Genomic DNA, 12,110 nt, shown 5'->3' on the forward strand with positions numbered 1-12,110 from the left:
ATACATTCTCTGTCCTTTGACCCAATGTCTTTCCTCATCTTTGCATCTATCATCTTCCTGCTTGTCTTTTTCCATATGCTTCTTTGCGTTTTATTTACTTTTTATTATTTTTACTCTTTATTGCTAGTAGTTAGACGGTTGGATGTGTTTCTCAGTGGTTCGTCTGCCTTACTCTTTTTACATGTGGTTCTCAAGTTTCAAAGGCAAAATTAAAAAAAATTACAGCCCATTCAAAAAATTGTCATAAACAATTACAATTCAGGAAGACATACACTATTTAGGAACTTAAATTCCATTTTCAATACTGATTTCAGCATGAAGAAACCTATTTTTTCTATCTGTTTTTTTTTTTTTTCCTGATTAAGCTGTTTTTCTAAGTAAATTATGAAAAAGACTATAGGTTAGAAAATCCATTACAAATTATCAAAAAAGAAAAAAGGGAAAAAATCCTCAATTCCTCAAGATCGTTATAATGATGATGATTATTTAAAGAAGAGCAGAAGAAAAAGCAGAGGAGGTACTTATTCTCCTATGACAGCTATATAGTAACAAGTTCTTTGTCTCTAAATGGCCTGTTTTGTCCTTCAGATTTAGCAGAAACTCTGGCATGTTTTGTTGTTGTTTGTTTGTTTGTTTTTATATTTTCCTTTTATTATCATGCCAGTATCCTTGTATATTCATGAGGTGAGGTGAGTGATTTTTTCAAACTCAAATAGTAATCTAATATAGTTATCTTTTGTACTTTGATATTTCCAAATCATTACAATTATGTTAGATAGTTAACACCATTTTTTTAATAATGGGGAAAAAAAAGTAAGAAATAAGGTGAAGAACGTTTGTCTAAATAGTGCCAGATACATGCAATGGAAATAATTATACCATATCTGTATTAATAATAATAATATTTGAAAGGACAGTTTTGTTCTGAAAAACTTCATTATGGAATGTTGGATGCCATCAAGAGTGAGCTGTCTCCTTAATTAGCATCAGGTTTTGTATATCTTGCCAGGACTAACAGTTTGTCATTTGGTAAATAAATATTTGACTCAAATGTAATCAGTGACTTCAGCATTTGCACATTGTATAGCTGTCATAATATTGGGAAATTAGATTTTTCCAAGGCCAATGCAAGCCTTAATGTTCAATCTGTCACAAAGCTTAGGTAGATCCTGACGCACTTTTAAAGATTTATACTGCAACAGTACATTTACTAATGGTAATAAACTGACTAAATATTAATATTTCACAGTAATGTGCATTTTTGAGGAGTTATAAGTTATTCAGTCACTATATAAAGTAAACACACATAGATATCCAGACATGGGATCTCTGAGTTGGTCTCACTTTTAAATTAAATTATGAGCTATATTAACAAATGGTACTGTTAACTCAGACAGAGTAGAAATATTCTGTCAAAGTAAATGGTTTAGCAACTAAACTATTTTCCCTTGTGTTGCTGATACTTCTTATGAGACAGTCTAAAGGTCAAGGAGACTTTCTGCTCATCGAATAGTAGATAGTATTTGGTTTTCTTAGGATTTATATTTGATCCATCTTTTCACTGCAAAATATTTAGAAATTCAGTTAATTACATTATTATTATTGTTATTGTTAAAATAATTTTATCAGTTTTATTATTGAGGTTTGGAGTTCAACTCTAAGGACACTCTGCAAGTGTCTACACTAGTGCAAGAATCTCTTGTCCTGCCTTTGCACTGTTATGGTTCCTGTTGCACTGCAGCAAGACCTTCCCTAATTGGTGCCGGAGCAATTTCTCACCTGCAAAAGGGACTTGCTATGTTTTCTTTAGAACCTGATCTGGGTCACAGCAACGCTGAACAAGCTGAACTCATGGGGTGTACCCCATGAAGAAAACCAGAAATAGAAAATTATTAACAGTGTGGTCACTAATCTTTTATATCAGGGAACTGTTTCCTTACATAATGGCAGAAGAATACTGTCACAGCCTGAGGTGCATTTCCACACTTCTGCAATATTGTACATCATGCTAGGTGTCTGTGGTTCCCGAAAGTATCAGTATTTATCATAACAACTCTGAACTTTTGTGAAATTATCTTTTGGATTTATTGACAGTCTGTCTTTCAGTAACTAACACTTTCAGAACACTTAATTGTGAGATATTCTTTCCTTAGATGGGTGTAACAATACCACTGAGAGAATAAAATGTTGGGGAAAAAAAAAAAAAAGTAAATCTGTCATACAAAACTAAGAGAAATGATGAGGAAACTGCAGAGGATAATTTTCTCTTAACATTTCTAAAGAGTTTTTATTATGATATAGAAAACAGGCATTATTTGTTTTCTTTTGTTTTTCCAAAGCCAAAGTGCCTCATTTCCGTGTATTATTTGTCTATGCTGCCTATATCCTTCTTTATCCTGGTAAAAATTCCATAAAGTTATGCATATTCTTATTAAATGTGTGATCAGATCCTAATATTTATTTCAGGTTATGGAAAAAGTAGCTGAAAAATTGTATTTTTATATTTTGCAAAGCACACACAAATTATCCTTGAACTTATTCTAATCTTTGAGTACTAACCTTTATGTTATTTTCAGTTCAGAAATGTTTCAAAAAATGTCATTTAGTGGAAAAAATATATATTTTTGACAGGTTTATTGTCAGTTTCCTTGCTATTTGCTTGGGCAGCTCATGTTACTTCCTTTTTCTATCTATAAAGGTTTCAGAATTACAACTTTGATTTTCCCAAAGGATTTCAGAAGTTGTTTAGAAAAATTTTCATTTTCTGTTGAAGATATTGCTGCAAGAAATTAATTTCTGGTTAAAACATATATATTTTTTTCATATTAAATGTACTCTCGGCTTGCCTCAATCATATAAATTCTATCCAAAACAAACAAACAAACAAAAATCTTTAAATTTACTTGACTCTGCCTGTTTTTCCAGGACAGTATCTGACAGAAATTGCGAGGAGTCTGATACCCAGTACTATTGAGAAGTCTAGTTTTGCCTCTGTATATTCAAGAATATTCTAGGGCTCTACAATTTACTTTAAAATAAAATACCATTCTCCTGATACCTCTTTTTTTTCTTTCTTTTTTTTTTTTTTTCTGGTGAACATGTGAATTATTTCAGTAATTTTCCTCAAAGATGAAGACGATTGATTTTAAATGAGTCACTATTTTAATGTAGTGTTAACATAAACCAATAAACTAAAATAGACTTTTATTATCAAGGATGGGTGATGAGAGCAATTGTGGTTTTTGAAAAATTACCATATACAGTGATATGAGAAGATTGGGACTGTTTATACACAAAGGATGAATAAGAAAGGGCAGAATAAAAGAAACCACAATAAGTAGTTGTGTTGACTAGGTTGACTAATTTATTTTTTTAATTTTTTTTTCATGTTTTTTAAAAAAAAAAGACATCTACTCAGTTTGAAGTACATTAATGAAATTAATTTCTGTACTATTTCCAAAATAGATACTGAATTATTTGACATTATTTGACACCAGATAGAACAGGGGACTGGTTCTTAAGATTCAAGAGAACCAGGGAGTGGATACTTACAGAGTAATGATAACATCTGCATTTCTGATCTTCCATAATGTCTAGTATTTGGACAATGTCACTAACCCTATATAGAAAGGTATTTTGCAGATTAAATATATATTTTGCCACACTTTAGCAATGAAAATCTGAGGCAAAGAATGTACAGATTTCTCTTCAGTGATTCAGATTTTACCTGACTTGACCTTAGTACAAGGCTCTGAGATATAGTCAGGTGTTCTCCCAATTGATCTGGGAGAAATATAGTTAGTCTACTACTGGAGATAAAATAACAGATCAACATTGTTGTCTGCAAGGATCATGTAAATGCAGCAATGTAACTTGGAACGATTTGAACAGTGTGAAGTTTCACAAAGTGAAATACTTTGTGTTCATTTCTTTCGTCTGGCCTCATTTTTAAGTAACATTTGAATTTTATTTTTTGAAGCTATTATGCTTCAAAAAGAGATAAATGTTCTTCAGAATTGCATTCCAGTTGTGTCATATTGCTATTCTATTCTGTTTATCTAAGTTCAATAGCGTTTGAAATTGTCTAAGATGGAGATGGAAGCAAGAAATGTAGAGTGCTGAGCAGCCAAGAAGGTCAGCTGAGAATAACAGATAATAAACTAGAAAAACTGAGAGTGAGAAAAAAAGTAAAATAAAAGGAGAATTAGTAGAGTTAGTTTTGATGGAATACAACAGTGAAGAAGATAGAAAAGCAAAAATAGTCTAGCACACTGGTACAGGTAAAGAAAATATTTAACATCCTTTGTCCAGCAAATATTTGCTGGTGTATTAAGAAGTCCAGAAAATAAAATGTCTAATAGATCTGAACTCCCCAAATATTCTGTAGCCATAGAGAAGGAGAATGGAGTCAGGATCAATGCTGGTAGATTGATACCATATTTTCCTGCCGAAGAGCAAATACAGGTTCCGTCCTAATTCATTTTATTTCCTTTTGTATTATAAATGGTTAGCAAGATTGTTTTGTATTTTAACTTATAAAGGATGGTTTTGGAAGCAAGCAAAAGCCCTCTTTATGCTTTCTTCCATGGATCACACACAGTTTATCTTAGTGTGGCAATATGCTTTTCCTTTGAATGGTTATTGTGAACAATTATACATCTAATCATTAATTGTAGCCTTTAAACTGCACTCTAATTAGTAGGTTTCACCGATAGGTTTATGTTTCCTAGGTCTGTTCCTTGATACCAGCATGACCGAGTCCTAAATGGCATCTTTAACTAAGACCTTAACACACCAGCTTCCCCATTTTCTTCCCAAATCAAACTCTTTGTTTCTCACCGTGCATTTATATAGGTGCTGACCTATCTTACTTGTTAATGCAAATAAGCTGATAGAGCTTAAGGCAGTCATAATATTACTCAAGATGAAGCTGCAGTTCAGTTGAAACAAATGCAATAATCTATCATGAGACCAGACAATCTTGCTTTCGTATGCCAGAATCACTTCTCAGTCATCTCACCTACACTTTTATTTATCATGACCTTTAACATTCCCTTTGTTAAAACAGGAATTGGAAGTAATTAATACATTGAGTGGTGTAACTTGAATGAAAACTGTGCAGTGTGGATAAGGTTATAGAGAAATAAAAGGAAATCAATGTCTGCCAGAAGCACAAAATGGAACCTAAACATGCAAGGCAGAAAGCTAACCTGAGCTAGAGAGTTAAGCTTAAGTAAACAAAAAGGGCCAATCCTATGGTTATTTTAAAGCACTGGATGCAGATTCAGGCATCCTATAAAGTAATGAAATAATATCATTGGATCTGGAGAGCGGCCACCAGTATCCTGCACATGTTGAAAAGAAGTTGAAGTAATCCCTGACTAAGGATTTTAAGTCTCTTCATGAACATTGAACAATGCACGGGAAAAAGAAATGTATTCAGAGTCAAGGCCTCACTGTCCTGTACTTGGTTTTATTCTGTATGTAGTAAGGTATATAAAACAAACGAACAAGCAAACAGATTTTTGTCTATGTTTGGAAAGTATCCTGCATGGAACATTAAAAAAATACAGAGAATTGAAATGTGTGATAATGCCCTGTGACACCTCTGTGATCTAAACCCCAGGAAGATCTATATTAATATTTTCGTTTTTGTTTTTTTGTTTGTTTTGTTTTGTTTTCTCAAATACAGTGGTAAAAATCAAGGAGACTAATCTTGTGGTCTGACTGCTGCTTTAGCTACCTAAATCCAAAAATTGTATATCCCTACTGCTACCAGTAAAGTTCTCTTGATCTCCAAATTGTCATTCTTAAATCTTACCAATGTCAAAGGCTAGGTGACTATCTCAGATTTAAACCTCCAGTTCCTTTGTCACTAAGAGAGAAAAAAGTATCAACATAACACATGTATTTGTGAGATGTATGTGAAAAAGAACAACATCAAAAAGATTTTGTCATAATTAAGGAAATATGCCAAGTTAGAGAAAAATTTGTGCCTTAACATAGTAAAGTGTGTGTGTTGCATAGTGGGCCACAGGAAGAGGAGTCACACACATCTGTGTTGTTTTTAGAACTATTTCTTTGATTTCTACATGAGCAATTCTTTTCCAGCAGTCTCAGGTCTGCAGCATGAAATAATTTTATAGAAGAAAAAGTAGTGCAACTTCAGATTTTCGTTCAGCGTTACATTGCTGAAGGAGTGCAGGTGACCAAATGCATCATTTATTTTAACCTGGTTATCATTTTGTCATTGAGTAATTGTTAGAGTGTAATGCAGGGCTACTTACTTTACTTTTCATTTACAATGCTTAGGTTATTTTTTTCTTTTGACACCATTTAAGTGTCATTGATTTTAAGATAACCCAAATATCTGCTAGTCAACACCTCATATTGTCGCATAATGTACCAGTGACACAGGGAATATTTGACTCAAGTTTCTATTGCAATTAGCAGGAATGTGAGACAGGAAATTAAGAAATCCAGAAAATTCAATGTTTACGTAATCAAATAATCAGTAGTAATGCCAATGAAGATCTTAAATACTTTTAAAAAACAAATGCAGTAGAGAAATTAGGGGAAGTTTATATACATTTATTTGAATACAATGTATGTGAGAACAAATATGAACCAAAGATTTGATTTGTGCTGAATTATCCTTGGCTTCAATTAGTTCAACTCCTTGGTTACAGACAGGAGCCAAAACTTCAGTATCTGACAATATTAAGTGGCAAGTGAGTTTTGCCAGTTAGCTACATGATCCAGTTAATGTAAAGTATGTTCTGGTGTAGTTTTACAAATCAAAAACTAGTCTGTAGTAGTTGCCCGTGTGTATGCTTTTACTCCACAGGAAATAGTAGTGAGAAATGAGACTCAAAGTAGATGATTAATCTTGCATTTATTGCATGAGAAAAATTTGCATATGGGCAATTACTTACAGGGTTATAGTGACTTGTATATCTGTATCTTGGATTTTAGCCATTATTTTACTAGTTACTGAATACATATTGCTTCCTGTTATGCTAGGGAATGCCTGGATTCCCTGAGTTCAAAAATGAGAAGGCCTTTACACAGACCTTTAGTTACAAGTTCTGTTGAATAGATACTCATAAACAAGAATGCTCAATTAAAAGAGTCCTTACAATCTTCAGGTGGATTGGGATGGGCTTCCCAAGCTGTTGCTCTGCTAAATCATTTTATCCAGCTGGCCTACATGACCAATACAGCACATGGATAGTCTATAACTTTGTAACTGAAACTCCTGGCTGGAGACCAGCTGCAGCTATTAGTCAAATATTTGATGCTGAAGGTAGCTAGGAGCTCAGTCAAGCACTTAGCTTGGAGATGGTCTGTTGGCTCACCTATGCAGACAACTGGCCTGGTCCATCAGGGCAGTTAGCAGGCTATGTGCTCTGAGTGTGCTCAGTGAGATGGCCCTGACACCCACTTACACCACAGTTATAACTCTACAACAGGCTTGAATTTTGTACTTTCGTACTCATTGGCAAGTTCAGTTCCATAGCTCTTGCCACAGTTACGCTGATTTTATTTTATTTTTTTTTTCTGGAATCACAGAATCACAGAATTGAAGGGGTTGGAATTTGGAGATTATATAATTTCACTTTCAAACAGCTGAACTGTTTTCATTCACTACCTCTATATTCATTCTCTTTTAATCTGTATCATATCAAGAATGTTGTCTTTGGGAAATGTTTCTATAGAGAAAATTTCATTGTACTTAAAATAATTATGTGCAATATCTGTTGTTTTTAACAGAAGTCATTTTCATAATTCACTGTGCATCTTCCTGAAAATGCATACCTTAATATCATCTTAACAAAGGTCTCTGTTAGCATGAGTGTTTTCAATTCTGTCTACGATGTTTGTTGAATAAAAGTTTGTGTTTTAGTGTTAAGTTAATTGGTGCATAGTGACACTGAAGACCAATTACTGTTGGAGTTTCTGTTGTGATGTTAAGTTTCTTATCAGTATATGAGAAAGTAAAAAGTCATTAGTTTTATAAGTGGCATAGTCCATTTCATAGCTTGATCAGTCAGAAACAAGAAAATGAATTAAGTATGAAGAAATACTAAATTAGGGAGAAGGCACTATTAACATAATTGTGGGTGTGGAGTACTATGTTTTGTGTTTCCTAAGCAATTGTGGTGCTACAGTGCAGTATCACAGCTAGTAACAGGTTTTTGGTATCTTTTTCAGTCATTTAATTAAACCTGCTTCTAGAATAAAAAATGTGAATAATAACAGAAGTGAATTCTGCTATATAACCAATTCTTGTGTGCTGTAAATGTGTAGATGTTTCAAATATTTTAATTTGCTGACCAAGCAAGCATATGTTACAGGTTGGAAGATTTCTTTGTTCTCTTATTTTCAAGTACATTTATCAGGCATCTGTAAGCAAGGTATTATCACGTGTCTGTGGTTTACTGATGAGATTATGGTAATTGTCCTGTTTTTGACAGTTGCTCTACTGGTCTCATACGTTATGTGCAATTCTGAAATGAATTTTCTTGCTATGACCAGGACAAGATTGGGCATAGTTTAACTGAAAGTCTTAGCCACCAAACTTACCACACATAACATACTTATTAATAATATCACTACCATTTTTCTTTCTTTGATATGAGTTAATATATCTAGAAATGAATAGCAATTTATATTATAACTACGGATATGTTTATGTCTTCTTTCATGTCTGTCAAGGTAAATATCTGGGTTTCTTTCTTCCTGAAGCCTGTACTGTTTTTATCTAATTTGTTTCATTTGCAACAATATGTTGCTTAGAGGATTTCAGTTACTAATAGCTCTTTCATAAATCCAGAATAAATATTTTTTCTCTTGGAAGTAGTGGTGTACATCTTTCTTTTCAAACATTAATAAAGCAGAAAACTTACCAAGAATGTTTATAACAGAAAAGCACTGGAGCTTTGTAAGCAGTTGGGAAAGAGACAGAGCACTCCTTCATCACGGGAAGATCATTTACTTAGTCCTGTGCTCCTGTTCAGCTTTGGTGTCTGAAGGTTGAGTTTTAAATAGGCATATAGAGTCAAAAGGGAAGTGTGACCAAACATCAAACTGCAGCGACATAGTCATAGATGCTAGTGACCTTCCCTGCAGGCAGCTTTTCTTCTCCTGAAACCAGTACCACAGGCTCAGGGTCTTTCCACTGACTCCATATTAATACCCTTCCTTTGTTTCACACAGTAAGAAGTGGTTTTCCCTTACAGCTTTGTCTGAAATGATTCCTGCCTTAATTTTTGATAAAATTTATGAGGAAAGCTGGATGTTACCTATGATGTCATTTTTCTTATTTGAACCAAAGTGACACCATCTTAAGTCTGAGGAAATTGCCATCAAAATATTTCAGAACTCTGAATTTCACTCTGTTTCCCCCACGCTACTTCCTCCTCCAGTCCTGGAATTTACTAAGCTTCTAACTGAGAAACAGCTTCACATGAATAAAATCCAATCTTGTATTCACTCACTGTACATCTCAAAGTGCAAGCGGTCAGCTCAGCCCATCAGTTGGTTTTGCCCTCTACCTCTTGTCAGCATCGCCGTCTGTCAGAGGGTCACCTCCCAGTCCCTGAGGACTGAAGTGCCCTCTGTTAGCTTTGCTGGCCTGTCAGTTTTAGTAACAAGGCTCTTTGCAGTGGGTTGGAGTGAATTTTCATAAATATTTTTTGTCAGGTCCTTAGTTTTGTCTTGATTAGGTGAAATTAATATTTGTTCCTGTGCTATCACCTGGAGTTATTTTCTTCTACTTAGTGTAAAAGCCACTCCAAATGCTAAAGTATGTCTTCAAATGTTTGTAGTCCCTGTTAGTATTTGGACATTTCCCATGCAAGTATATTTGTCTTGCCCCAGAAGAGCATATTGCAATCTCTAAGCACACACATGCTATGCATGCTTCTTAGCACACATTAAATACCTTGGTTAAAGTCATGCAGAAGGCTGCCATGAAGCAAGTCATCAAGGTTTCCAATTTTCAGGCTAATGCTCTGAGCTGGTTGATGGTCCTCCTTCTCTCAGGTATTTCCTAAATAAACCTCATAACTTCATTTTTTTTTTTTTTTTTTTTTTTAATCTATTTCTAAAATAACCTTTATTGCATATACAGGAACTCCTTCTGGAACCAAGCTGACAAAGTATACTCTTTCCTGGCTAACAGTTAAGGTCATTTGTATATTAGTTCTCTCCCAGTTGAAACTAATATCCTTTTCTCCCCACTACACTTCTCTCCGGCATCTGTCTTTACTGGCTGCAGTCCTTTGGATCCTAATTAGGCATCCAATGGCTTGGCTCAGAGTGTAACCATAACCAATTTATCATTCTCTTCATCTCCCTCTGGGACATTCATCGAAAGAACAGTACCTGAATATTTCCCCTTTATCTACAATTTCCAGTCTATATCAAACATGAGATCTTGACAGATGGAGTCCAATCTGTCACAGTGAGTTAGTGTATTTCTCTTCTGATTGGATTTATTTATTGCACAAAGAAATACAGAAAATCTGTAGAGGTGAGTATTTTAAATTTGGGATATAGAATTGTTGTTTTGGTTGGGTTGGGGTTTTATTGGTTGTTTGTTTTTGACATCGGGGGAGATCTGTATTATGTTAGATGAATGATAAAACTATGTGAGGCTTGTTTTTGTTGTGAAAAGAGGAGGGACAGATCGGATCATAACAAAAACAGATGTAAAGTACGAAACCATAACGTAGTCCCTCATGTTATCTACTACACGCGTGCCTGCTGACCGGCAGAGAATGCAAGGAAACGTTCTGCCTTCTGCCAATGAAGCATCCCTCTGCCAGCGAATCAGTGGGTAAGATGGTTCCTGAAATACATTCTGCAGTAGAAAAGTGTGATAAAAAATTATTCTGCCAAAGTGCTGGGCCGATCAATCAAGTGTTAATGATGGATCATGAAACCCATTTGTTGACAAATAAAACCTTGTGTGCTGTGCCAGTGAAACCAACTGTGTCACCCATCTCCTAGTGACTGTCTGAAATACCACTTGCTGAAACAGAATTTATTGATGGAAGGGGCTAATAATTCAGCTAACCCATCCAACTTAATTTGCAGGTGGATTATAATCTTAACTCTTAATCATGCTTGCCCCACAGAGGATATTGAAGTGTTCCCTCAACCAAGAGTTCTGCAGGAGGTAATGGACAAAGACCAAGTATAACATAGGCTCATTCATTTATACTTTGCAGCTGGTTTCTGTATTTGGGACCATGTGATGCAGTTAGTATGGTTGCAGGCTTAAATGGGAAAACTAAGTGCTTTAGTCTGGGAGGGAGCAGAGCTGAGCAATTATGTTTAAAATCTGAAAGATTCTCCAGTAGAATCAGAGCTGGAATTCCTTCTATTGCCATGCCTACAGGAGGGACTGGGAAGCTTTCATGGAGAGACTGTCAGTTGGCTATCAGTATATTGTTGCTCTTTGTTGCTTGTGAATGTTATTTTTTCTTTTCTCTGTGCTTAGCTGACAGGAGTGAGGAATAACTGGCTGTCTAAATAAATGTGAGTGGTGCTGCGTGAGACTGCCAGTGTAGGAAAGTGAGGAATTGACCAAGGGGTTACTGAGGTGTGCGTAATGCTTTTTTCATAGAAATTGAGGTATGAATTTGTGATATAAACCTTGTCACTCTTTGTTACTTCATATTTTGAACTACTTTAACCTGGTCTACACAGAAGCAAAAGGCTAGACTCCTGAGGAACTTGAATGTTAAATTGAAAACCACCAAAGAAATAGCACAGTGGCATCTAGTATAGCAGGTGGTGACTAGATGGTCTGGATTGTGGTACCTAAAGACCTCTGTAGAAATACATTTTATTTCTTTATTTTATTGCATGGTTTCTGTTGGTGATCTGTCTACTTTTGTGTGTTGTGTCTTACCTAAAATGCACAGTAGTATTAGCCATACCATTGAAAACAAACAAGCAAACAAATGAATCATATTTCCGATTACCTTCCTATTCAACAGGACTGTTGGGAGAGATATTTATTGGGATAATTTTTGAGTTCCTGAACTGGTTTTAAAACCCTTGGAGTAATGAACTGGAATGCGTTGTAGTGTCCATGT

Source organism: Anser cygnoides, chromosome 13 (assembly GCF_040182565.1).
Source record: "Anser cygnoides isolate HZ-2024a breed goose chromosome 13, Taihu_goose_T2T_genome, whole genome shotgun sequence".
In the NCBI taxonomy this organism is placed as follows: Eukaryota; Metazoa; Chordata; class Aves; order Anseriformes; family Anatidae; genus Anser; species Anser cygnoides.